We start from the raw sequence: 27,485 nt of genomic DNA on the forward strand, positions 1-27,485 counted from the left end.
ATTCATCAAACAGCAAAGCGCGCACATCGATCCCCAAAGGATCTCCATAGAGGCAGAGGCTTGCTGTCACATGTAGATAGTAAACAGAGAGACTGACGTCACGTTCCGACTTTTTGCTGGTACTGCAACTCGCGCACGCGTCGCGTTAATTTCTGAGGACCTGCTCAGAGGACGCGTGAAATGAACGCTCGGAAAGCGTGGCAGCCATGATGCGGACGCGTTCTGAGCGTGAAGTATAAATGAGCCCATAGGCTTTTCAGCCGCTCCTCTCAAGTCTGCAACGATCGTCTGGATTGTTTGCACCACCTGTAAAAAACTGTGCACTGGCTGAAGCAACTTCTCCAGCTCGTGCACGTCCAAAAATGTATTCAATACAACCGGAGGCATGCTCAAGCCATCATTAGCCTTACCCTCCGGCTGGGAGCCAATAAACACGGCCGCTCCTGGTACGTGCTCCGACAGGTCCCGCAAGGGAGCCTGGGATTTGGAGTTCTTTTTGGAGGACCGCGGTGCCGCTTTTGGCTGACTGCGATCAGTCTGCATCAATTTGTCGACAGACCGATCAGTCATTTCCCGGACCTCCTTACTTTTTTGTAGGGAGAGCGGTGCTTCGCTCGTCTCCCTTTTCCCTTCGGAAAAACCAAGTCCGTCTTTTCTTGGGCGAAGCCACAAACAGCTGAACATGGAACATCACCTTCCTGGAATCCTTCGTGGTAGGTCACGTGTCCCTTGTCGGCACCCGTAATGCGGAAGTCCTTCGGGTTGCTCGTTTGCCTGAACGAGAGCGCGCCATCGCCTTTGGGTTTGTCTTCTGCCTCCCGTAGAGCCTTCGGATGGACATCTGGGAGGTATGTACATGGGACATCATGTGTTAAATTAAAAAGATTGTAAAGTACATTCCCAGCACATACCTCGTCGGAGACGTCTTCCTCCGGAAATCTCTCCCGAAACTCGTAGCTGCTCCATGGCTCGTCTTGAGCGCAAGCAATGTCGAGCGCTAGACCTCCGCTGTTGCTGGCGCTCTGCTTTGTCTTCTTCTTCCCCATGACGGACTTGATAAAGGGGAGGTTTCTGGCGATTTTTCCTATGTGTGTCGTGACGCTGTCTTCCCGGGGTATTCTGTCCACAATACATTTTTTAAATTCAGGTCCTCTGCCAAACTGACGGCCAGAGAATCCTGCCGAAGCTACGCCAATTGTAACAGATTAAGTGCTTGCTCGCACCCTTAGACACCACGTCAGACACTAGGTAAAAGTCCAATAATGATATTTATTATATCAATAATGTGCACAAAGCACCCTCCACTCCCAAATACTCCAATAATAATCCTCCACTCTCCCAGACGCTTAGCCACCCTGCCTCCCAACTCAGCTCCCAAAGTCCTTTTATATTCCCCGACCCGGAAGGGTTCCCAATCCAACAGTCCATAAGTCCTTATTCCTTCCGGGTCAGGGTAAACAATGCTTTTCTCACCCCGGAAGCCCATCGCTCTTCCTATGACGAACTTCCGGGTCATAGGACACAAAGAACTCTTCAGTCCTCCCTGCAGCTCCCTCTCGTGGCCCCCATGGCATCCAGCAGGGCGGTGCATAAAAACTCCATTGTCCATGATGCCCTGCTGGTCTTCTAGGGACCTCCATGCTGCAAGGAGGGCTCCACCTGGCAGCTTGGGGGTATTGGCCGGGATAAACAGCCGGCCATCCTCCACAATACATAAACAACTCATGACTCTCAGGTCCAATCTGCAGATATTACACTGCCATGTGCCTAATACTGGCAGAGCTGGCTTTGATCCTGAAGTGGATTAGGTTGGTTTGAAAATGGGTCAACGAATACATTTTTTGAAATACACACAGCAATACTATTTACAGTTTATTAAAGGTTTACACGACAGTTCATTCTTGTATAACATTATTATGGACTGTTCTGAATATTAAATTCATTTATAAACATACTGTTATACAAGCAGATGCCCTTCTCTGTATTATCTATAAAAAGCAGTGTTTTGTGACTGGTGTGACATTGGTGTTATTAATCTCAAAATCATTATGCATTACTTAATAAACAATTGGATGAGCAGATAATTAAAACAGAGGAAAAACTTAAAATGTGAGTTTACATTTTCATGAAAAGAGAATTCTTAAGAGTAATTGATAAGCCTAATATGTAAAGCTAAGAATGACAAATGTTATGATGGGAGAGTGATAATCCACAGGCAATGTGGCACATAGATTCACACATGAAGGAATTGTTAAAACTGCCTGTATGAAATTAATAACCAATTACATTTCCCACATGCAATATAAATTTATGCAAGAGGTTTTCCATGCCACTAAGCTTTTGTTCAGCAGTTTTATCATTAAGCTGACTTCCTGAAAGAGAAATTGTTTTAAATTTATATCCCAGGGTATTTTGATTGTGACTAAAGTATCTCCATAAATTAATCAAATTTCAACTTGTCCCCAGTGCTCATAACACTCATGACCATACTTCACTTTTTAATAGGCTGCAATATGGCTTGGCTTTACTCTGGTAAACCGTTAGGGCATCACAAACGTGAACATCACAGTTGAAAAAGGTACCTTTTTGTTTCATTTTAATGTTAATAATAACATTGTTTCCTTATGCATGTATTCTTTCAGAAATCAAGTGATGCCTCAGTGGTAAGAGTAAAAAACCTCCACTGCTGCATGTTTTGGATGTGCTTTGTATATATGACAATAAAAGCTTTCACCATAGATAAATACAAGTAGGTTTATCTACTGACTTCGACTCCAAACAGGAAGACCTTGATAATTATTCATACCAAGATAATACTCTGAATTACAGGCCATAATCATTATAGTACACAGTGTTCAGTTTATTATGAACAAAGTGCAAATTAATGTATACAAAATATGTCTCACAGAATATTTAATCTGTATCCAGTCTAACCATTCTGGTGTGCATTAAGGGGGTATCACCAGTAATTTTAGTACATCATTTCAATGTTAGTCATTAAAAAAAAATCATAATTCTTACAAATGTGTGTCTATCCATCCATTACATTAGCAGCTTAGCAGTGTCTGTGCAGAGCTCCTGTTAATAATCCATCTATTTTTTAACCCACCTGTTCAGTACAGGATTTCAGGGTACAGGCTACAAATCCAAAATGAACCCACCTAATATGGGGCATCCATCCAATGTATGGCACAGTTATGCGCACACCCAAACTAAGAGACACTAGTTCCAATTTCTTCAATTAACTCAAATGTTTGTTGTTATATTGGATGAAAACTACAATACTTGAAGAAAAACCCAAGCAGAGACATGGAGAATATCCACAATGGCAGTGTTCAAGCTGGGATTCAAACTCAGGACTCAGGAGCACTAAGGCAGCAACAACCACTGTGCTACCTTGCCACCCTTGTTAGTAGTGACAGCTATTCAGAAATTGACAGTGAGAATATGATATATGCTAAGTCTAGTGACAGTGAAATAAGAAGAAAGCTGCCGTTTTAACCTTAGATCCTCAAATGAGTGTCTCCTTAGAATTCCAAGAACAAAACTTAAAAGAAGTGGTGATGCGGCCTTCTGCTGCTATGCACCTAAAATCTGGAATAGCCTGACAATAGGAATTCGCCAGGCTAATACAGTAGAGCACTTTAAAACACTGCTGAAAACACATTACTTTAACATGGCCTTTTTATAACTTCACTTTAACTTAATCCTGATACTCTGTATGTTCAATTCATCATAATAACTATTCATGGTGGCTCTAAAATCTGTACTGACCCCTACTCTCTCTTCTGTTTCTTTTTCTGGTTTCTTTGTGGTGGCGGCCTGCGCCACCCCCGCCTACTCAAAGCATCATGATGCTCCAACAATGATGGATGGATTAAAACCCAGAAGTCTACGTGACCATCTTCATCAAGCCCTTCCGTGAGAACCCTATATCAAAAGTGGACTGTTTCATTTATGTTAGGTAGAATGCCCAGAGGGGACTGGGCAGTCTAATGGTCTGGAATCCCTACAGATTTTATTTTTTTCTCCAGCCGTCTGGAGTTTTTTGTTTTTCTGTCCACCCTGGCCATTGGACCTTACTCTTATTCTATGTTAATTAATGTTGACTTATTTTATTTTCTTACTGTGTCTTTTATTTTTCTATTCTTCATTATGTAAAGCACTTTGAGCTACTTTTTGTATGAAAATGTGCTATATAAATAAATGTTGTTGTTGTCGGTCACTAGATCTCCAGGGCTCAAGGCAGATGTATCAGATACAAATGATCCATTGCCTATTTTCAGTCTGTTCCTAAGTGTTTTAGATGCAACAGACAGACATGCATGGCAACTGATACAGCAGTACACTCTGAAGCCAAATTCCTGGGTGCACATGTCAGCAAATATCAGTTATGCTGAGCTGCTGGCTTTCTTTGTACTTCTTGTATATATAGACGTAAATTCAAAAGTCTGAGGTTTAAATGTGCTCATCAACAAAACCTGAGCTTTATAGGCAGAAAATTACTAGTTTTTTTCATAACATTTCAAGCCTGCAAAAGGCAAAATCCTGAATATGAACTTCCTGTATCTGAGAAAGATCTAGAGATCAGCATGGACAAAGGCATTTACTGACTTTTTTGAATACAATACAAATTAGTCTATAGCTTACTTCTGTGAAAAGAAAATGAAAGAAAAGCACAAAGAGTCAGAGGGCTTGTCCAGTCCAAATGATGCAACACAGAAAACAATATAATTTTAGCAAAGGGCAGTATCTTAGAGAACAAAATCACAAAACACAAATAAGAGCAAGTTAATGTGTCTATTGAAACTGGCATGCGTGCAAGGTTCACATCTACAATCATTTAGAGAATTTGCTGCTTCCCTCCACCCCAAATTTAACATGTATTGCGTGAGTAAATGTTATGGTGGGGCTGTAGAAAAGTGAACTGTTCAATGAAGAAAATATATTTCCTCTCCCTTATATTTTTGCTATATTAGGCTGTTATTTGCTTTATTCCAGTTAACATTAGATCCTTAATTTTTATGCAAAAGATCAGCACAGATAATTAAAAAATATCAGCATCTTATAAAATTGTTCATATTGAGTATCTGTTTTTTTATTTTTTTATTTTTTTATGGGACATTCCTGGCTTCTACCATAATTAAACAAATATTATATTCAAACCCATTAAGTACATTACTGTCTGCAACACAAACCTAAACTTCATAATAACTGTTAAAAATACCATAATTGCTAAAGCTAAAAGTGAAACTAATATATATATATATATATATATATATATATATATATATATATATATATATATATATATATAAATAAATAGAAATGTTTTAGTGAAGTAAAAACTAAACTAAAACTAAAAATACATTATGAAGAAAAGCTAAACGGAAATTCCAAGTAAGATTAAAAGTAATATAGAAATAAAACCTAACATAAAATGGCAAAACTATAATAACCTTGGAACATTCACATGTTTACCCGTACACATTTATGACTGTCCAGTTTAGACTTTAAATTTTGCCTGACATATGTGTCTATGGGATATGGGATAAAACTGCAGTAGCTGGAAAGAATCAATAGAAACAAAAATGTTTCACTGAAGATTGTCTCCATTGACATTTTCTAAACTCTTCTATCTTTTCCTGGGTTTAGTTTACAGGCAAATAACTGAGTTCCAGTTCTACATTTAATGAAACAACGAGTATGCTAGTGTTCCAGAGATGTCACTAGCTTACCTGAACAAAATCATACACTTACTGTTGAAGGTTGCAACCTAATGTCTTACGTGATGGTTCTCAAATATATCAAGTATATTAAATGTTACCCAAACTAAAAACTATCCACTTTCTTGCGCACAATTCAGTGTTGGGTCAGAGCCTGAGCCAGTTCTGAATAGGGTGGGTGCTAGCCCATTGTAGAATACCTTCCTTCATACACACTCACACTCACTCAAATTTCAGTTTATCGTCAATCTTTGTAAAGAAATACTGAGTACTTTGAGGAAAAACTACATAGTTTGTGCCCAAGCCTGGTATACAGCATTAACCACTGCTCTGCCACTCCACCACATTTTAAATTAAACTTTTATATATCAAGAGGTGTGAGTCAAGTTATAAATACAACCTACAAACTGTTAGTTTGCTGTTTGTATGGGTACATTTGTTTCCTTGGCGTTCGTCAGTATTTTCTAATGGGTCTTCCCATATATTATAGACATTCTGGTGGACTGACAAGTCAATTTTGCCTATTTTTCAGTATGCATATTTTATTCCCTACATTTGCCAAAATATGAAAACTGATAATTATGTTTACATTTTTTCATGGGAATTTTCACCAAAGCTGCTGAATGTGTGGAATACTTCACCAGCCTGGAGAATTACACAAAATGTTTTCACTGTTTGGGTTTACTCTTACAGTAGTTTTATCAGAGAAAAGACAAAAAATGCTTAAACAAAGTCCACTTTACTCATTAAATTTTGCAGCACACAATACTTTGATTCATCGATAGAGTGACTATTCTTAAGTATTGATTAGGGCCAGGAATGGCACAGTGGTTAGAATTGGGGATTCAAATCTGGGCCCAGTTCTGTCTATATGAAGTTTGCATGTTATCCCCACGTCTGTATAAGTTTTCCTCCCACCTCCCAATGACTGATGTGTTAAGTTAATTGACACCTCTAAGTGACTGAGTTTGGATATGTGTATAAATGTACCCTGCAACAGAGTGGCACCCCATCCAGGGTTGGTTCTCGCCTAGCACTCAGTGCTCCAAGATTGGCATCTGCTGCCTGTGACTCTGAACACACAGGATAGAAAATAAATGGTAATAATTTTTTCATCTTGAGTAGAACATTATCTTGTGCTCATTGTCACAATTTTAAGCATTATCTCCATGTCATCTTCAATTTATCTGACTAACATTTCAGAATAAATTAAAAGAAACAGCTTACCTTTGCTTGGCTCCACAGACAAAGAGTAACCAACAATTTGTTTAAGTATCTCTTTGTTTTTTTCCACAACTTGGGGAATTGGAGCTTTCTTTAAAATTTCTTCAATAGAGTGAGGAAGCACACCTGAAGTAACATGCCTTGAATTTTTGATTTGGCATCCATGATTTGAATCCTCCATCTTGACATGTGTTTATTCATTGACGATGATGAAATAATCGCTATTATCAGTAAATTCAAAGTAGCAGATCCAGTCAATGTCTCTTGTGTTTGACAGTCCATGTACTGTAGTTCCAGAATGTGCAAATTTACTCAGCAATCTGATTTATTTAAAAAAGTCCACTTTTTAAAATGTGCTTATTTCTAATTAGGCAAATATTATTATGACTTATAAGTTTTTAGAATAACTATAGTTTGCTTATTGATATAAAAAACTCTATATAAAAAATTGCTATATATTTAAAAAAAAAAAAAACTTTTATTATTTAACTATTTCATTACATTTTCCAGGACTGTGTTTGAATCACTTGCAACGCTTCTTTCACACTGTAGCTTTTTCATCTTCACTTTCTTCGTCCTTATTTTTGAACTGTGCTTATCTCCTGGCTGTTTTTGCCCTACCCCCATTGCATATATTGCCGACCTTATCCTTTTGTTATGGAACAGCCTCATCAAAGATTTGTACTTCACTCAATAAGTTGATAATACAGGGAGCACATCATATGATCATTAATTAGATGTGGGTTTAATGAATAACTAACGTGCTATAAAAGTGTTTAGTTAATGAACAGAGCCTGCATTATGCAGTTTTCTGCAGGTCATTTTCTTTTCTTCAGAGTAAATAAATTATTGAGAAGCAATGCATTGGCTGACTCAACACTTATTGATATAGTGTGTGTGTTTCAAGACGGACTATGGTAGGGCATTTTCACATGTGGCTTTTTAAAAACAAAGATCAACTGAGGCAGTGTGGCACAGTGGATAGCACTGCTGTGCTACCATCTCACAAATTTAGATTTGTGCACTGTACACTGTATGCACTAAGTCCACATGAGTTGTTTCCAGGCATTCCATATCTGACCAGACATATTATGCTACTTGGTGACTTCAGATTTGCATATATGCAGAAATGTGTCCTTTGGTGAATTGACATACTCTCCCGGGCTGGATGTTGTCTTACTATAACAGCAGAATCACTTAAAGTGTATTGATAGAAACACTCATTTCCAAATATACTCTACACTTTTAAGGGTTAAGGCTTGGTGGACTTGGCCTTGGAAACCCTCGAAGTTAGTATACTGCAATATCCTACCAAATGGAGTTTTTATTTTCATCGCCTATCTGCCCATCTGACCATAGTTTCTGTTATAAAGCTGGATATTTTGATTCTTTATTATTTGATATAATCTATATACCAGTATATATAAGTCAATATGTGTATGTATGTGTGTGTGTGTATGTACTGTATGTTCCAGCATCACTTCCAAATGGCTGGAGCGATTTTCATGAAACTTGGTACACATGTTTACCATTGGTCAACTAAAAATACTGTTGGGTGAAATCAACCCTAACACATCCCCTTCTGGGTAGGATGGGCAGTGATCTTGCAGTCTTGTATGCATGTTATCATCCAGTTGACACACGGAATGACCACCAGAGGGCGAACTGGCAGTGACTGCCAGCATTCTTAATGTTTGAGCACCACCACACCCTTGTTGCTTTTGAAAATGCTTTTGAGTTGGCTGGGTTGGCATCCCAACTATTTTTGGGACTCATTCTGTCTTTGTGACTCGAGCTGCCATATTTATATTAATAATATTAATTTAATTGGTTTTTTTTTTACGTCGTCAAAAATTCTGCATGTAAAAACCTATTACTACACCACGAAACCAAAAATAATCTGTCAAAAAATCTTAAAAAGGCTTTGCTTTTCCCATCGTTCTACACTACTTTGAACATATTCTGTTAAAAACATAATAGCAAAATATTAAAACAAGAATTCTTCCCTTAACAGGGTGTAGACATACATAAAACTCTCATGTAGTGATGTGCAGACCTAAAAGGGGTACTAAGGTGATATTATTTTAGGTATTATTTTTAACATTGTAATTAATGTATAATTATTGAAGAATAATGGCATCAGAAAATTACGAACAAAAATTGTGAAATAGAAGTTGCAGTATGAGTTTTGCCTACAAATATTCTACTGTGTGCAAAGGCTGCCATCTAGTGGTAGATATGTGTATTGACTTTTCAAACATTGAAAAACATTAAAAAACATTGATGTACAGTACTGAATTTTTATATTGGTTTCGTAATACATTTCAGATAATTAGATTTGGCAGAAATTAGAATGTTGAGATGGATTTGTAAGGTTTCAAAAAAGGACAGATTAGGAAATGAGACAATCAGAAGTACAACAAAAGTATGTCAAATATATAAGAATGAACATGAAATTAGGTTGAGTATGGACATGTTTCGATAGGTGAATATGCTGGCAAAAGAGTGTTGGGAAAGTAAGTACAGGGAAGGAGAAAGCGAGGGTGGCTAAAGCAGAGGTGGGTGGATCAAGTTAAAGAAGATCTGAAGGAAAAGGGCTTAACTGGTGAGGAGGTACAAGGCCGAGCTGTATGGAAAAGGTTGATCAAGCACATCAACCTCTCACAGAAGTGGGAAAAAGATGAAGAGGAAGAAAAATACTTTACAGATAATGTCATTTTGTTAAAATTTCACTCTTTTTAAATAGCTTGATATTTCAGTTTTAATTACAGTGAATATGAAACAATTTAATCAAGAACAAAATCAATAGAATATGACATCATTCCTCCCCCACACTATGCGACACTTCAATTCCACCCGTGGGGGGTAAACGTTAATTTATACAAAATTATTGTCTGTCTGTTATACTTTCATTGTTATCACTCTTTAATTTAATATTGTTCTTTATCAGTATGCTGCTGCTGGATTATGTGAATTTCCCCTTGGGATTAATAAAGTATCTATCTATCTATCTATCTATCTATCTATCTATCTATCTATCTATCTATCTATCTATCTATCTATGATTTATGTTTCATATTATTCTTTTAATTCTGTCATATTTCATGCTATTTTCTTATTATACTATGAATTATTCTACTACATATGCACAAGCAAACACTGTTTAATCAAAATCAAAAGCTCATTTGAACACTATTTGGAGTTAATTCACATAGCACAGTTACACACATTGTATCTTTGTGTACCTGGAGAAAGCATATGACATGGTGCCCCGAGAAGAATTGTGGTATTGTATGAGAAAGCTGGGAGTGGCAGAGAAGTATGTAAGAGTTGTACAGGATATGTACGAAGGAAGTGTGACAGTGGTGAGGTCTGCGGTAGGAGTAACAGATGCATTCAACGTGGAAGTGGGATTACATCAAGATCAGCTCTGAGCCCTTTCTTATTTACAGTGGTGATGGACAGGTTGACAGATGAGATTAGACAGGAGTTCCCGTGGACTATGATGTTTGCTGATGACATTGTGATCTGTAGTGAGAGTAGGGAGCAGGTTGAGGAGACCCTGGAGAGGTGGAGATATGCTCTAGAGAGGACAGGAATGAAGGTCAGTAGGAACAAGAGAGAATACACGTGTGTGAATAAGAGGAAGGTCAGTGGAATGGTGAGGATAAAGTGAGTAGAGCTGGTGAAGGTGGATGAGTTTAAACACTTGGAATCAATAATACAAAGTAACAGGGATTGTGGAAAAGAGGTGAAAAGAGAGTGGAGATGGCTGGAATTGGTGGAGAAGAGTTGCAGGAGTAATTTGTGACAGATGGGCATCAGCAAGAGTGAAAGGGAAGGTCTACATGACGGTAGTGAGACCAGCTTATTTATATGGGTTGGAGACAGTGGCACTGACCAAAAAACAAGACAAAGAGACAAAGCTGGAGGAGGCAGAGTTAAAGATGCTAAGATTTGCATTGAATGTGGCGAGGATGGATAGGATTAGGAGCAAGTACATAAGAGGGTCAACTCAGTTTGGATTGTTTGGAGATAAAGTCAGAGAAGCGAGATTACATTGGTTTGGACATGTGCAGAGGAGAGATGATGGGTATATTGGGAGAAGGATGCTAAGGATAGAGCTGCCAGGCAAGAGAAAAAGAGGAAGGCCTAAGAGAAGGTTTATGGATGTGGTGAGAGAGGACATGCAGGTGATGGGTGTCATAGAGCAAGATGCAGAGGACAGAAAGATATGTAAGAAGATGATCCGCTGTGGCAACCTCTAACGGGAGCAGCTGAAAGACAGAGAAGAAAAAGAAGCACACTATGCACCAAATTCAAGATGTTTTATTAATTCAAAAATGACATTATTTGGTCATGTACATTACAAATAAATAATGCAATATCAGATACTAACAAAGTAAAACAGATAATCATTAATTAAAGAAAAGATTTGTACATATATACAATATACAGGAAAATTTCACACGTTCATATTCACATAGTACATAGACTGTTCTAGACAAATTATACATTTTTGTATTTTTTCTGGCAAACTACTAAATGTACTAAAATCCACTGTGCATCCTTCAAATCAGTCCCTGTAAGAAACACACTAAACCTACACATTTTACATCACAAATTATTTTGTTCTTTTCTGACTTGAGTACATTTTACACAAACATTAAATTGCTGACAGTTCTTTATCATAGGTCTGTTTTGGTATTTTGAGTTAATATAGTAGTATATAACTCATTAGAAGCGACTTATTTTTTGAATACACTCATATTCTTAGAGATCTAATGTTCCTAACTTTAAAATGCCAGTGGCACATAGTTAATAGTGTAACGGCTTTGTCAAGATACTCACACATGAACAAAGAAGACTTTCTTTTTTAAGCCACTATTAAGCAATGTTGTTTAATAAAGCAGCCTCATGTCAAACACTGTGAGAGCTAGTTAATAGTGTAATGGCTTTGTCAACATACACATGAACAAAGAAGACTTTCATTTTTAAACCAATATTAAGCAATGTTGTTTAATAAAGCAGCCTCATGTCAAACACTGTGAGTGCCTCTTTTCGACTAAGGCCAAGTGCTACAAATGATTCTTATTTTCATACTGGTGGCCAATATGTTAAAAGCTTTTGTTTAACAGTTTCCTAATTATTTGCTTTGCAAACCTTTGCACTTTATCCATATCATATCCTAATTTTGGCAATGAAAGTGTCCAATACAGTGATTTATCTGTTTAAAAGCAAGTGTCTCTGTCTGTTCACAGTAGCACACAGTTGTCAATGATTTTTTCTTTCAGAATCTTCTAGCCAGCTTTTCTCAGTTTGCTGGTACTGGTAGCCAGAAGCCAGCTTCTCTCTACATTTTCCCCTATGTTTTCCCAATGTCTATAGCCAAGTTTCCATCCAGTTTTTTGCGACGTTTTGTTATCGACAAACAGAATATACGTAAAAAAAATGTGCGATATTTGCTGTCTCCAGCCTGTTTCCATCCAACTGGCTTTTTATCGATAAAATGGTGTGCGTGATGACGTCATCCCCCCCAAAACGAACTGTTGCATAAATTTTGTTGTATCGCGAAAAAAAATCTGCCCGTGAGCCGTTTCCATACATAATTTTGTGTATGTCGCAAATTATCTACCTTTTGTTTTCCACGTTACACCCCCTCCACTAAACAAAGAAACAAAGAAATGGAGAGATTATTTAGACAGTTTTTTGAAATTTGCCAGCTTACTGTTATTTCAGTTTCACAAATAATTGGAATTGTACATAATATCCGAAGACAACAGCAGAATGAAGCAGTTGCTTGTCCGATAGCCCTAGAGCTCAAGAAAGTACCCCAGTGCTTTTAAACCCACGGGTATGGGAGAGACGACGGAATAAGACCTTCTGGGAGGAGGTGGTGGAGAGACACTTCACAGAAAATCTCTGGCTGCAACATTTTAGAATGACACGGCCAACGTTTGAGATGTTGTGTGGATTCATCAGTCCTGATGTTGCGCCAATCACAAGTTGCCATCGACCACCGGTTCCAACCCAAAAGCGGATTGCCATCGCCCTTTACAAGCTGGCAACCTGCGCCGAGTATAGAGTAGTTGGAGAAACTTTCGGGGTTGGTAAAACTACCGTCCATCGATGTGTATATGCTGTGTGCATCTCTATTAAAGAAAAATTAATGCGCCGTTATATCAAACTTCCGACTGTAGCGGAGGCCAATGAAATTGCATACCGCAATTTCTTGGTGCATCTTGTGCCACAGATTTACGGTGCGCTGGATGGCACGCATGTGCCTATTCTTCCCCCGACGGAAGGCTACCGCGATTACATTAATCGCAAAGGGTGGCCATCTATTGTTCTCCAGGCCCTTGTTGATGACAGGTGCATGATACGAGACATTTGCGTTGGCACTCCTGGAAGTGCCCATGATGCAGCTGTGTTCGCAGCATCGGATCTGTACAGGTGAGCCTACCTTTCAACATCCCTTCTCTGTGCGATAACAACTGAATTAGTACTGTAACCTGCTTCCCTTAAGGTTTTTAATTAAAACTGAAATTTGAATTAATACAAAATAACGACGTTTAATAAAAAGAAAAACTAAACTAGAGTTAATATTAATGAGAGAATTTCTCATATATGCTAAAACATCTGCATTTAAAAATAAGAAAAAAAATGTTTAGATAATGAAACACACGGTTTATTAAATATTTTGACTGGCACAGTAAATTACCTTTGTGGTTTTTGTATTATTTAGACATCCTGAGAGACACCCCCAGGCTACAGTTGATGTGGAGGGAGTTCAGGTACCCTTTTTAGTAGCGGGAGACCCAGCCTATCCGCTACTGCATTGGCTCATCACGAGAAATAACGAGGCTCTTCATCAGACCATGCGAACCGCTCCGCTATTCTCGTTTTGATTGCACGTGATGAAAATGTATCATGTGACACATTTATTTGCGTTAAAGCCCTTTTTTTCCGAAAAAAATGTTTCCAATGTAGTTTTTGCGACATCTGAAGTATCGATATGGAATTTATGTGCTAAAGTTAAACGGAAAAATATTATGTCGACATGTACAACATTTTATCGATAATTAGCATTTCCATCAGCTAAAATTTGAAGCGCTAAATATTTTTTCGCAAAAACTCCTTGGATGGAAATCTGGCTTATGAAGTTGTATAACAATGACGTTGTAATTGACAATGACAATAACATTTATATTTTTTATACTATATATAATTATATATAATTATTATATAACATTTATATTACAGTATAATTATACATAATATTATAATTATATATAATTATTATATAACTTATATATTAAAATATAATTGACAATGACAATGATGTTGACAATAACGTTGTTTTGACAATGATGTTGTAATGACTATGGCTACTACATTTTTCCCTATGTTTTCCCAATTTTTTTTATATCTTCCAGTCTGCTGTTATTTTATGACTTGTTCTTCTTTTTTAATCTTTTTATTTATACCTAAAACATAAACTACAACACACTTAAATGAAATCCGCAAGTATAACAGTGTGCCTTGAAGAAACTATGTGACTATCTATCTATTTATCTATGTAAGTCTACTAAGGCTACATTCACAATAAATTACAAGTGACTTAATTCTGATTTTTGCCTCATATCCAATTTCAAATTAATTATGGAAACAGTTCAAATTCAACATGCTGTGCACCAATATCTATCCTGAATCTGAAAAATTAATAAAAATTAATCAGTCACATGCAACCTAATAGATAACCCCAAATATCATCTTCATGCTGAAATGATGGTTTCAGATTGTTTGTAGTGCATGATGTCTCTGAAATCAACAGCTTTCATCATGTTGACAAGTGCTCAAAGATGTTTTGAGTGGAATCATCAGTGCTGGATCTGTACGTAGAAGGAGTCTGAAACAAATTACCAGTTTTACAAACTCATAATGTTGAGGGGGCATTTTAACACTTAAGGCAACACCTGTCTATAAGATTCTCATGGAATAATTCACGCTCAAAGTGAAAGATTTCAGAAAACATGTAGCAAACGGGCTGTATTGACAGGGTTTTCTTTGCTTTTCAAAATTCTCTAAATAGATTAAATCTGTGACACATGAGAAAAATCACCATTCAGTGCCAGTTTAAAACATTTTTTACAGGTAAGCCTCTATTAAACTTTCAAGCTTAACAGGTGATGATAACAGCACAATTATAATTTTATCACTCAGACCCATAAACCAGAAACTGACTAGCCTAATGTAATCACAAAATTCCATGAAATCAAAGTATAACGTTTTCCTTTGAAACTTACCCATGATTCCATTAATGTGAAATTACCATCCAATTAATGCATGAAGTTACAGAGTTTTCCAGTGAAAAGATGACTATGGAAAACATTTTTAGCATGCCAAGATTGATTGTGCACTGTGTAATGAATAAATCTACAAATTGTGGTGTAGAATATAGTTGAGGATTTTTAAAGAAAGATTACTGTAAGCCTGGTGGACAGATGCTTTTACTTTGAGCTAAATCAGTTTTTAGCAATGCATTCAAAACTTAGAGCTGCAGTCCTTTTACCATATTGAATGATTAATTTTATATTACTGTGCCTGCCACCTATGCTTTGCCAATCTGAGGATTAGTGTTATTATTGTTATTGTTGTTGTTGTTTCTGATGTTTTTGTTATTATTTTTGGAATACTATCTTTGTTGTTGCCTATTATTTTTTGCCCCTTCTTTGTTTGTGATGATTCTTTACCCACAATACAATTGTGGTTTTTCCTCTTACTGTAAATTAAATGACCACTTTGTTATTTTAATTTAATGGGCAAAACAAATCTAAAAAACAGGGAAAGTTCTGAATACAAAAAGAGACAGAAAAAAATAAATGACCCAATTCAAAATAAGTATCTAGAAATAAAGCAACAAAAACAAACTCAGAAGAATGATTGAATCCTAACAGTAAAGTTTTCTCGTAAGCTCCTTTCTGCACAATACATCATGTGAACCATCATCCTCCACTTTCAACTCCCTAAAACACAGCACAAAATGGTAAAGGTAGAATAATGAAAAAGTGAATATAAACAACCACAAACATAAATGTAATTGGTCCAAAAATTACACAGACTGGATACCAGAACACCAAAAGTCAATTCCAGATAAGGTCTTAACTGATATAGGAGGTGAATGGCTTGGATATCATAAGTGGGCACTTGTGAAAGATCTAAAGGCCTGTACCCATCCCAGTACGCAAGGTAATATTTTCAGTCTGCTACTTCTGGAGTGCAGTATTTTCATTCTTCTACATTCTGCTACATTCTTAATTCTCACCTACTGTTACAAGAGGAGGAGGAGATGAAGGATTAGGAGAAGAAGGTCAAGAAGGTCAAGAAATGTAGACTGGCTTCAGCCTAGGAACATGAAATGTACATTGAATATTAAAATTCAATATAAAATTTATATGAAACTGGCCCACCCTCTTTAATGATGTGATATAGACCTATGAACCTGAAAGCAAGTTTTCAAAATTAAATTGTCATGCAGATGTAAACCACAACTGCCTGAACTTAGAACTGAGAGAAACCTTTCTGCTTCTGTCATAAAAGCTCTTGGCAGAGGCCACTGTCTTCAGCAAGTACTTCCTTATTACTTACCATTTCCTGTTAGGTACATACTTGGTGAAAAGGACACTACAAATTTCACTGAAAGAAGATTGAATGTGAATTCACAGTGATGTTTAAATGCTGACATTCCTGTGGATGTTGTTTACAGTAGAGAGTCCAGGTAAAGGAAAGATTTTATTCCAGTTGGAATGACAATCATCCGATGGCTTCCAGTTAAGCTTAAAGCTGATTTTAAAACCCTCCTACTTATATATAAAGCCTTAAATGGCCAAAACCCTGCTTACGTGTCTGAACTTATTACTTACTAACAAGAGTGCGTATTAAGATATCAATTTGTCAACCTATTAAAGATTCCAAAGATCAACAAAATAACAGAATAACAATAACAAAGTCCCAAGAGCCAGTTTCCGTAGCCGAGGATCAGACCGCCAAGGTCCCCGCCTCCGGCCACCACCCAACTCACACTGCACCTGACCTCCTTGGCCCCTCCCATAGGTGGTGAGCCCATGGGAAGGAGGACCCACGTTACCTCTTTGGGCTGTGCCCGGCTGAGCCCCATGGGTGCAGGCCCGGCCACCAGGCGCTCGCCATCGAGCCCCACCCCCAGGCCTGGCTCCAGAGGGGGGCCCCGGTGACCCGCGTCCGGGCAAGGGAAAACGTCGTCCACAGTTTTTATTCTTCTTTGGAGGTGTTGAACCGTTCTTTGTCTCTTTAGGTGGCCCTACCAGGGGCATAAAACCCCGGACAACATAGCTCCTAGGATCATAGGATCATGCTCCGCAACGAGAGGAGTCAGATGAGGTGGCTCGGGCATCTGATCAGGATGCCTCCTGGACGCCTCCCTGGTGAGATGGGGAGATCCCGGGGAAGACCCAGGACACACTGTAGGGACTATGTCTCCCGGCTGGCCTGGGAACGCCTTGGGATTCTCCTGGAAGAGCTGGAAGAAGTGGCCGGGGAGAGGGAAGTCTGGGCTTCTCTGCTTAAGCTGCTACCCCCGCAAACCGACCTCGGATAAGCGGAAGAGGATGGATGGATGGATGGACAGTGGGAAGTCGAAAGTCTAGCTACAGGGCCCCAAAGCTCTGGAAGAGTCTGTCCATTTATATAAGAGATGCCTCTTCATCCTCAGTTTTTAAATCCAGGCTAAATCCTCAGTCCATTTATATAAGAGATGCCTCTTCATCCTCAGTTTTTAAATCCAGGCTAAATCCTCACTACTTTGGTCTTACATGCTTTGATTGGAACTTCTGATTAGCTGTGCATATTGCATCTCTGTTTGTTAATAATTTACACAAAAATATAAGTAATAATATAATTATGAACTGCTACTAACCCTCCTCTGTTCTGTTTCTCTTCTCAATGTTCTGTTGTGGAATTTGGTACAACTGCTCTGCTTCCAAGCTGCTTTCCTATTCACGGAAAGACATCTGAGATCCTGTAAGAACTGGAATCAATGGATGGAAGGATTCTGTCATCAGATTAGTCATCCTAGCACAGAAGGGTTGGGCATCCAGCTGGCCAAAGTTTATGGGATAGCTACTACGTCTGATTTTGCCTTCAGACTCTGATCCCCCAATAGTTTTATTTTTTTCAGTGATGCTGCTGACTGACTTTTTTATGCTTTCACCCATTGGTCACAGTTCAACAATTTATTATTGGGCTATATTTGTGAGGTTCTATCTATGTTAACCAGATTCAAACTAATTTGTCTTCCTATCTGTGTACTCATTATGTACAGTAATTAGTAATTTGTAAAATGTGTTTGCGTTTATCTTTTAACTTGTTACAGTACTCTAAACCAGCACTCAGCAAAGGGTTCTGTAAACAAATAAACTGAATTGTAAATGCCAAACATTCAAACCAGAATAAAGTCGCAATGTTTTAACACCTAAGATATATAAACCACAATATAGAATTAAATTAGACATTATCTCAAAGACATTAATTTTGTTGCCTTTAGAAATTCAATAATTTCTGTTGACTAGCAAGATGTTGCTTCACATTTTTAACAACCATTAAGCATGGACATGGGGAGGTATGATGACCTAAATCAGGAGTCGGTAAACTTGTTACTCCAAGGACCAGTAATAAAAAAGAACTCACCTTTGGGAGCCATGCAACTTTATTCATCACAACACTGTTAGTGAGATGTGCATGCTTGCTTCTTAGCTGCTAAGTGGCCAATGTCTGGGGTTAATTTGGACACAGCAAGCCACAGACAAGCATGCAGATGATCATCAGAGAGGCTAGATTTCACCCTTGACTTTGTAGTTCTCATTCATGAGAATGTCTTCACAGGTGTATGTGCTCCCATACATGGTAATAAAAAGATGTGACATTGTTTTCAGAGCAGTAAAATTGTTGCTTGAAAGTTCCTTCTGTTCTGGGTATGACATTAAACTGCATCTGGCCCTGCAAATAGTCCTCCAACTTGCAGGCAAATCTTGGGGATTGGTGGCAGGACTAGCACTCCACGCAGTTCCAAAACGGTACACATAACTCTTTTCTGCTCTCTGCAGGAGTAGCTCTGCTGCAGCAGACCATAAGAAGATTGCTTGCATTATGAAGTGGATGGGTTAAGGCCCTTGGCAGTCTCATGAATAAAAGAGTCAAAACTATTGGAGAACCAAAATAGGTCAGGAGTGTTGGGGATTGGATAAGGTGTGTTGCCCTAGCATTGGCTACTGCATAGCAGCTCTTGGGTCCTAAATTGAGGTGGCCCATCCGGATTGGCACATGAAACATCTTCCTCTGCTGTTGGAGGAGCTTCATAAACTCAGCATTTCAGTGGCGGCACTCTCAGAGGTGCGCAGACCTGGTACTGGCCAGATCTCTGTTGGTGGGTACACTGTGGTGAGTGATGACTAAGTGAGGGAGATGTTTTATTCACAACTTCACTTGGTGATTGATAGGTGCTCACAAGGTGACACTCCTCTGGTCATGGGTGACTAAAGTGCAACCACTGGCACAGACAGGGCTGTCTATGAGAATTGTGTCAGTCAGCATGGGTCTGGCGACTGTGGTGAAAGTGGCTCCATGTTCCTTGAGTTTACAAAAGGTCAGGGGCTGCATATAACTGGCTCCTGATTCCAGTGCCATGAGCCGCATTGTTGTACTTGGCACATTATTGTGTGCACATGCTGGAGGCTCCTACAGAACTGTGGGGTCTACAGAAGTGCCCAGCTTGTGAATTCTGACCACAGACTTGTTGTTGCTACTCTGAAGATCCAGTATAGGTCTAGTAGGCTTCCATCTGCATGGAGAATGAGGCTGGATTTGGACAGACTCCAAGATAAGGCTGTTTCTAATTAGTTTGGATACAGTTTTTGTAAGGAACTTGCAGACGTGGGTGTGACTGCTTATCCTAATGTGATGTGGGAGACCTTCCATGACAAGACCCTGAAAGTTGCTGAGGGTTGTGTTTGTGTGGCCGATATTCCCAGAAGGAGTTGATACATCTTGCAGGGTACTCCACTCTGGATATCACTGAGAGAAGCACAGCTTGACATGATGGGGAAAGAGAAAAAAGACAAAATAAATAAGAATTAAAATTAGGGAACACTAATTAACATAGAATAAAATTAAGGTCCGATGGCCAGGGAGGACAGAAAAAACAAAAATAAATTCCAGACAGCTGGAGAAAAAAATAAAATCTGCATGGGTTCCAGGCCACGAGACCACCCAGCCCCCTCTAGGCATTCTACCTAACATAAATTACCTCAATCAGTCCTTATTGTATTCAGGGTTCTCATGGAAGAATTTGATAATGACAATCATGGGGACTTCTGGCCTTTAATCCATCAATGTAGGGACATCACGGTGCTTTGATTAGGTGGTGGTGGCGCAGATCGGAATCCAGAATGGACTGAGGCGTTTATGTTCATACTTCCCGTAGGAAGCTTGAAACCGCTGTGTCTCATCTGCTCTGAGACGGTGGCAGTGGTTAAAAGCGGGAATTTGAAACACCACTACGAAACTAAGCACAAAATTGCATTTGAGAAAAGTTACCCACTAAATTCGCCAGTTAGGCTACAGAAAACAAGCGATCTTAAAGCCAACTAACAATCGGTCAATGAGGATTTTAACACATTCATATACTGGCCAACAACTCGCTAACGAGTCTTCCCTCAGAGATGCGTGGATTTTGGGACGTCACAATAAACATTCAGTGATTACAATCTTCACACATGCGTGAGGATAGCACTGACACCATTCCAACCCAGATTTTAAATCCTGGCTGACCAAGCAAGAGCTCATTTCTCTCACTGAACAAGAGAAAGTAGGCAGTGGGATAGAAGGGAAAGAAGGAGGGAAAGATACATTCAGTTATTTAAAAATGTTCAGATTTACTGTGAAACTGGTTATGCCTGTTCAGTTGTGCACATATTAAAAACCCTTATATATTTTATTTTTATGAGGCCAAGTCTTTTTTTTTGTTAAAACATTAAAACTTGTTTTAATTATTATTATTATTATGAAAGTACTTACTATTTATAATTCTCAGTTGAATGTCAAAGTTACCTTGCTTTTACTTACTTTTACTGTTATTCATTTTTTCTTATTTTATTGTATGTAGCCCTCCAGAGTCCAGAGTTGCACTGAAAAAAAATATTGTTGAAATTGCATTACACTTTCTTCATTTGATTTGAGTCATTGACTTCACACAGTGCAGATGTTGATATAATGGCAATGCTACTTCAAAATATATACCGTATATACTCGAATATAAGCCGAGTTTTCAGCTTATATTCGAGTCAGGTCCCGCTGCCCCCACCAACCTGAAAGAAAGCTGGAGTGTACAGTACAGTGGAACCTCGGTTCACGAACGTCTCTGAACACCTATAAATCGGATTACGACCAATGAGTTCATCAAACTTTTGCATCTGTTCATGACCACACACTTGGTATACGAACAAGCCAGTTTCCCTTTCGGTTTGTGCATGCTGATGATTTCCACACGTGTTCAGTTTCTCCCTATGCATTCCCTGTGCAGCGAGTGAGAGAGAGAGAGAGACACACACACAGACACACGTGAGAGAGAGACACACACACAGACACACGTGAGAGAGAGACACACACACGCACGTGCACGCACGAAAGAGACACACATGCACGAAAGACACACAGAGACACACACGTGCCCGCACGAGAGAGAGAGCGAGAGAGAGAGTGAGGGCTGGCCGCATAAGGCCGAGAAGGCAGTTAAAGAATGAACCGGGCTTGTTTTTAAAGAGACAGATTCGAGCATTGCTTTAACCTCGTTGTATTTAATGAAGACTTTTTTCTATTGGATTTTAACCTTCACTTCATTTCTCTTTACAGCGATCGGTTCGTGGCATGCATTGTTGCAATGTTAATTTTCTTGGTGGTATATTAAATTACAGATTTTTCAAATGTAAATTTTTTTTCCTGTGCTTAAAACTCATTAAAAATAAAGCGTTTTTAGCGCTATAGCGCAAACTCTTGCAATGCTTAGTTTTCTCTGTTGTTCAAGGTTTTCTTACTTTTATTCAATGTTTTTACATGTAGTTTACTATTACACTGCATTCTATGGTACGTGACTTGACCCGAGGTTCCACTGTACCTGGTTTGGTCTGCGGGCGGTAGAAGAACTGCTGCGGGCTCTGTGTGGTGCTGTGCAGCCTCTGTGAGACTCATTCCAGGCTGTGTGCTCAATTAATGAGCTGATGCCTCAATTAATGTGTGGTAATTTTATTGGTATTTATTTTGATTATTGAAACTTACCAGTAGCTGCTGTATTTCCCACCCTAGGCTTATATTCGAGTCAATAAGTTTTTCCAGTTTTTGTAGGTAAAATTAGGTACCTCGGCTTATATCATAATCAAATATATGCGGTAATTTAATTGTAATGTAAAAATTATAATGCAACTTAAACATGATGATGCTTTGGACCTGTACATGAGGAAATTTTCTCTATCTGGACCTCCTTAAATCATAATTGACTACCCCTGTTCTAAAGGCTATACAATTGTCTATGGCTATGACTAAGGAAACACTAATATGAATTTAACTTAATTACTTTCTAGGTTGGCTCTTACATATATGTTGCTGCAGTGTTTTCACCTTAAAGAAACTGTAGAACATTGAGTGCTTCAGTATAGCACAATGTGTTTCAATATTGAAAAAAGCAGCTTGTGAAGTGTTGTCCTGCAGCTTAGTGTATCACTTCAAAAATGATATAAACAGTAAAGATCTGTCAGGAAACTATTATTTGTTTGCTGCAGCACTGTTTTCACCCTAATGGATTAACAGGCCATTCAAATATTGCTGACTGTACTACAGGTATTACAAGACTATAAAGCATTGAATGTGAAACTCAGTGTTGCTGCTTGTGTATGAACTAGAAATTCATCTAAACAGTAAAGTTCTGTTGGAAAATGGCTATTTATATGTTGCAGCAGTGTTGTCGTTTTAATATATCAACAGGACATTCAGTTATACTTAATACACAAAGGTGCATTGCAGGGCTATGAAACACTAAATGTGAAATACAGTGCTGCTGGTTCTGTTTCAGCTAGAAATTGTTCTAAACAGTAGTAAGGAAATGATGATTTATATATTGAAGCATTGTAAGCATTCAGTTATACTTTAATGTACCACTATGCTTTATAAAGATAGAAAGCACAGAATGTGAAATTCAGTGCTACAGCTTGTGTATCAGATAGAAATTGTTCTAAAGGGTAAAGTTCTGTAAGGAAGCTATTATTTATAAGGCACAACAGTGTTTTCACCTTCATGAATTAATGGGGCATTCAGATATAGTTGAAAGTACCACAGTGCATTACTAGGCGATAGAACACTGAATGTGAAATTCTGTGCTGCTGCTTGTGTATGAGTCAGAAATTCTACTAAACAGTAAAGCTCTGTTAGGAGACAAATATCTATATGCTGCAGCAGTGTTTTCTCCTCAATGCCAATATTGAACTTAGAGTTATAAAGTACTTCAATATAGCCCAATGTGTTTAAATGCTGAAAAAACTACATGTGCAATAATATACTGCATCTTCTGTATCACTTATCTGAAAGAATCGACAAGGCATTCAGTTATACTTAATTGTATCACATTGTGGTACAAGGCTATAAAACACAGAATGTTAAATTCAGTGCTGCCATTTGCACATGAGTTAGAAATTCCTCTACACAGTAAATTTATGTTAGGAAACTACTATTTATATGTTTTAACAGTATTTTCACCTTAAGGCAACTGTAGAAGTTTGAGTTATATACTGTAGTACTTCAATGTAGCACAATGTGTTTCAATACTGAAAAAAACTAAATGTGAAATGTTGTACTGCAGCTTTTGCATCACTTATAAAATGATGTAATCAGTAAAGGTCTGTTAAGAAACTGTTATTTATATGTTCCAGCAGTGTTTTCACCTTAATGCAACTGCAGGAACTTTGCATTATACAGTTTTTCAATGTAGCAAAATGTATTTCAATGCTGTATTGCACTCCCAACAGACCCTTACCTGCTGGTCCAGAATGACTACATACCTCATCAGCAGACTTGAGTTGGTCTTGATCTGCAGTGGCTCACTGAGCTTGTCCCCTCAAGAACGGCACCTTTATCTGTGCCCAATCCGTACGCTTCTAGTGATGATGGGTAGATGTATGCTTGAAAACTAAAAAATAAGTCTCAATATCATCATCAGAATGTAGTAGGAACAATATCTGGGACAGTCCCATCATTTGCTCTTGTTGGAGAGCAACACGCACTTGGTTATGTACCTCCACCTTGGCAAGCTGAGTCCTTTTGTTCTCCACCCTAGACCTTAATTGCTGGGAGTTCCACTGCCATGGCCTGGATGAAGGACGCCATGTCCTGTTACTCTAATCTTCACAAATATGCCACTGTAAGAGAACAAACAAACCACAGTAAAGAGCTGTGGTACCACCCTGGTGATCCCGTATAATTGGAATGAAACAATCATAAAAAGAACATGCAGTAATTGCTTAAATGTCTTTTGAAGTCTTGAACTGTCTGAATATGGTGGATATTCCTGTCTTGAGTCCTTCCAGCAGAAAGAAATGGGTCCAGGTGGATGGGCACCGAAAGTGATGTCACTGGTGTTATAGCCATTAATCTTAGGGTCTGCACAGTGCTGACCCCTGGAGTGGCAGGGAATTACAATCACCAGACCCCCCTATGTATATGTTGTGGTCTATGGCCGGTTGTCATCCCGGCCAATACCCCCAGGTCGCCAGATGGAGCCCTCCCTGCAGCATGGAGGTGCCCCGAAGACCAGCAGGGAATCCTGGACAATGGAGTTTTCATCCACAACCCTGCTGGATACCACAGGGTCCGCTAGATGGAGCTGCAGGGAGGAGCAAAGAATATTATTTGCCCTATGCCCCGGAAGTACGTCCGAGTCACATGGACAAGGGGAATGACGTGCTTCCGGGGTGAAGAAAAGAAGAGTTTTGATCTGACCCAGAAGTGCTAAGAAGTCACATGGACTGAGGGTTCAGAAGCACTTCCAGGTCACGGACTATAATAGGACTGTGGCAGCTCCCAGACAGCGAGCTGAGCTGGGTGGAAGAGTGGCAACACATCTGAGAGTGATGGAGAGTTTATTGTAGAGTATTGTGTTAGATTTAATGAGTATTGTGGAAAGGAGGGTGCTTTGTGCACTGTGCTGTATTAATAAAGTCAACATTTGGACGTTTATCTGGTGTCTGGCGACTTGGACTAGGGTTCAAGGGAGTGATTGCGCCCCCTATCTGTCACAATGTATGTATATATATATATATATTTATTGTGGAAGCTGGCCCGGACACAGACAGGCGGACATGTTAATGTCACCCAACACGTTTATTATCATGGTTCATATTTACAAGGTGCACACAACAACCCCCAAAAGTCCCCAAAGTCCTGGCCACAACACAGTGCCTTCTCTATCTTGAGGCCGCCTCCTTGCCTCTCCTTCAAGACCTAGTCTCCTACACTCCCGACTCCAGCCATCATATGAAGGCAGGCGGCCCCTTTTATACGCACCCGGATGTGCTCCAGGTGTCCTCCAGTTACCTTCCGCCGACACGCCCCTGTGTGGCGGAAGCACCAGCTGTGTACCTGGAAACACTCCGGGTGTTCCCAATCCTCTTCCCCCCCAGCACTTCTGGGTGTGGCGGAAATGCTGAGGTACAGGGCTCTTTAGGCACAGGGGTGCCCCCTGGCGGCGACCATGGGCCCCTACAGGGTAGAGCTTCAAAGCTCTGTATCTGTGGCCCCCAAGGGAACCAGGGTGGTCGCTCCCACGTGGTCTGGGGAGGACATAAGCCCTCTTCTGGTCTTCCTGGGCATCCCGGCTGGGTCGCCACCCCAGTCACCTCTGACTGGCTGAAATTAGGCAGGCTCATTCCTTACAGCTTCCTTACAAAAGTTGGGCAGGTTTCATTTCGAAATTCTACGCGTAATGGTCACAACTGGAAGGTATATTTCTCCATATACTGCAATGGAGTTGAGCTTGAAAGCCGTGGGGGGGCGGAGTTTCGTGTGACATCATCACGCCTCCCACGTAATCACGTGAACTGACCAAAAAACCAGGAAGAGCTCCAAAAAGCGCTGAAGAAAACATGCATTATATAATTGAGAAGGCAGCGAAACAATAATAAGCGAGCGAGTGACATATAGAACCATATTCATGAGTGCTGCTACTTCGGAAACAAAGCACGGTGTAAACCTAAAGTTTAAATTAAGTTCATAGACAGGCTGCCGCTGGCGTTTGTCATGCCCACGGGTAATGTGGGATACAAGTTTAATGAGAGGACGCAGGATATAAACGAGAGTTTTGATCACTTTGTAACTAAGTTAAAATTGCAGGTAAAGGGCTGTGCTTATGCCAATTCTGAGAGACTGTGTTTGTGGGGGATTGACAGTTAAGGCGGGTGGGAGAGTCACGTCATCATCTCCCCTCCCATTCACTTCATTTTGCTCTGAGCTGTGCTCCACAGCTAACGCAGTCTTACAGAAGTGACTTTATGACGCTGCTACCAAATACTCACAGAAAAATCCACAAGTTAATACACATGCTGTCTGTAGAGTTTCTCCACACTGAATCCTCCAGGCACTATTTACAAAAGGTTACATTGACAATCGTGTTACGTTATTTTTAAAATGTTTCCTTTTCTTAGCACAAGCACAGCTGAGAAGCTTCGATGCATGTGCTCCATAAGGCGTTAAAAAATAATGCAATTAATCACACTTTCAATTCCAAGCAAAGGGGAACTTCTGTCAATGCATGATTTCATTGATCAGTGCTTCCCGATTTATTTTACCCTCGCACCCCCTTGGTTTGAGAAGAAGTATGAAAAAATATGAGGTTAACACAGAAAAACAGATCACCAATTGAATCTTTATGAATAATCGATTCACCATCAATAATTGTTTTGGTAAAGCCATACTCCATGTAATCCTCCTTCCATTTTATAAATTTTTCCGCCACTAGCCATGATTAAATGAATAGTAAAAACGTAAGAGCGAAGCGAGGGTGACTTATTCAGGCAGGCAGGCGACAGCTCAATAGCTCAAATTTGGATATAAGTAGATTCTATTTAGTCCCCAGAAATATCTTTGGTAGGAATGGTTGAATGAAAGTTGAATTTAGTCTTTAAATTTCTATGGTAAAGAAAAAGTTATGCAATGCTGACTAAATCTAACTATATAAAGTCAGAAATTCTATATATAAAGTCATTCCCAAATATATAAAGTCAAAACTTGATTATATAAAGTCACTGTCAGAATAAATAAAGTCAAAACTTGAATATGTAAAGTCAGCGTCGGAATATATATATATATTCTGATGCCAACTTTATATATTCAGAAAATCAATGTATTTGCCTATTTGGCACCCCATAGTATATGTGTGTGTGTATATATGTACACATATATATA

At 39.1% G+C, this 27,485-nt stretch overlaps 1 protein-coding gene across 2 annotated transcripts in view; it reads left to right on the forward strand.

The window, feature by feature from the left end:
• The first annotated feature begins 810 nt into the window (after positions 1–810).
• zgc:110789 (Xan_ur_permease domain-containing protein) overlaps positions 811–27,485 on the forward strand; it is a 185,044-nt gene continuing 158,369 nt past the window's right edge. The window contains exons 1-2 of one of the 2 annotated variants that reach the window (XM_039769943.1): positions 811–848; positions 2,506–2,578. The gene's annotated coding sequence lies outside the window, so the exon portion shown is untranslated. Of the gene's footprint in view, positions 849–1,653; positions 2,579–27,485 lie in introns of those variants that run through there. The other variant, XM_039769944.1, reaches the window with a different exon arrangement.

The sequence above is a fragment of the Polypterus senegalus genome, chromosome 11, assembly GCF_016835505.1.
Source record: "Polypterus senegalus isolate Bchr_013 chromosome 11, ASM1683550v1, whole genome shotgun sequence".
Lineage (NCBI taxonomy): Eukaryota > Metazoa > Chordata > Cladistia > Polypteriformes > Polypteridae > Polypterus > Polypterus senegalus.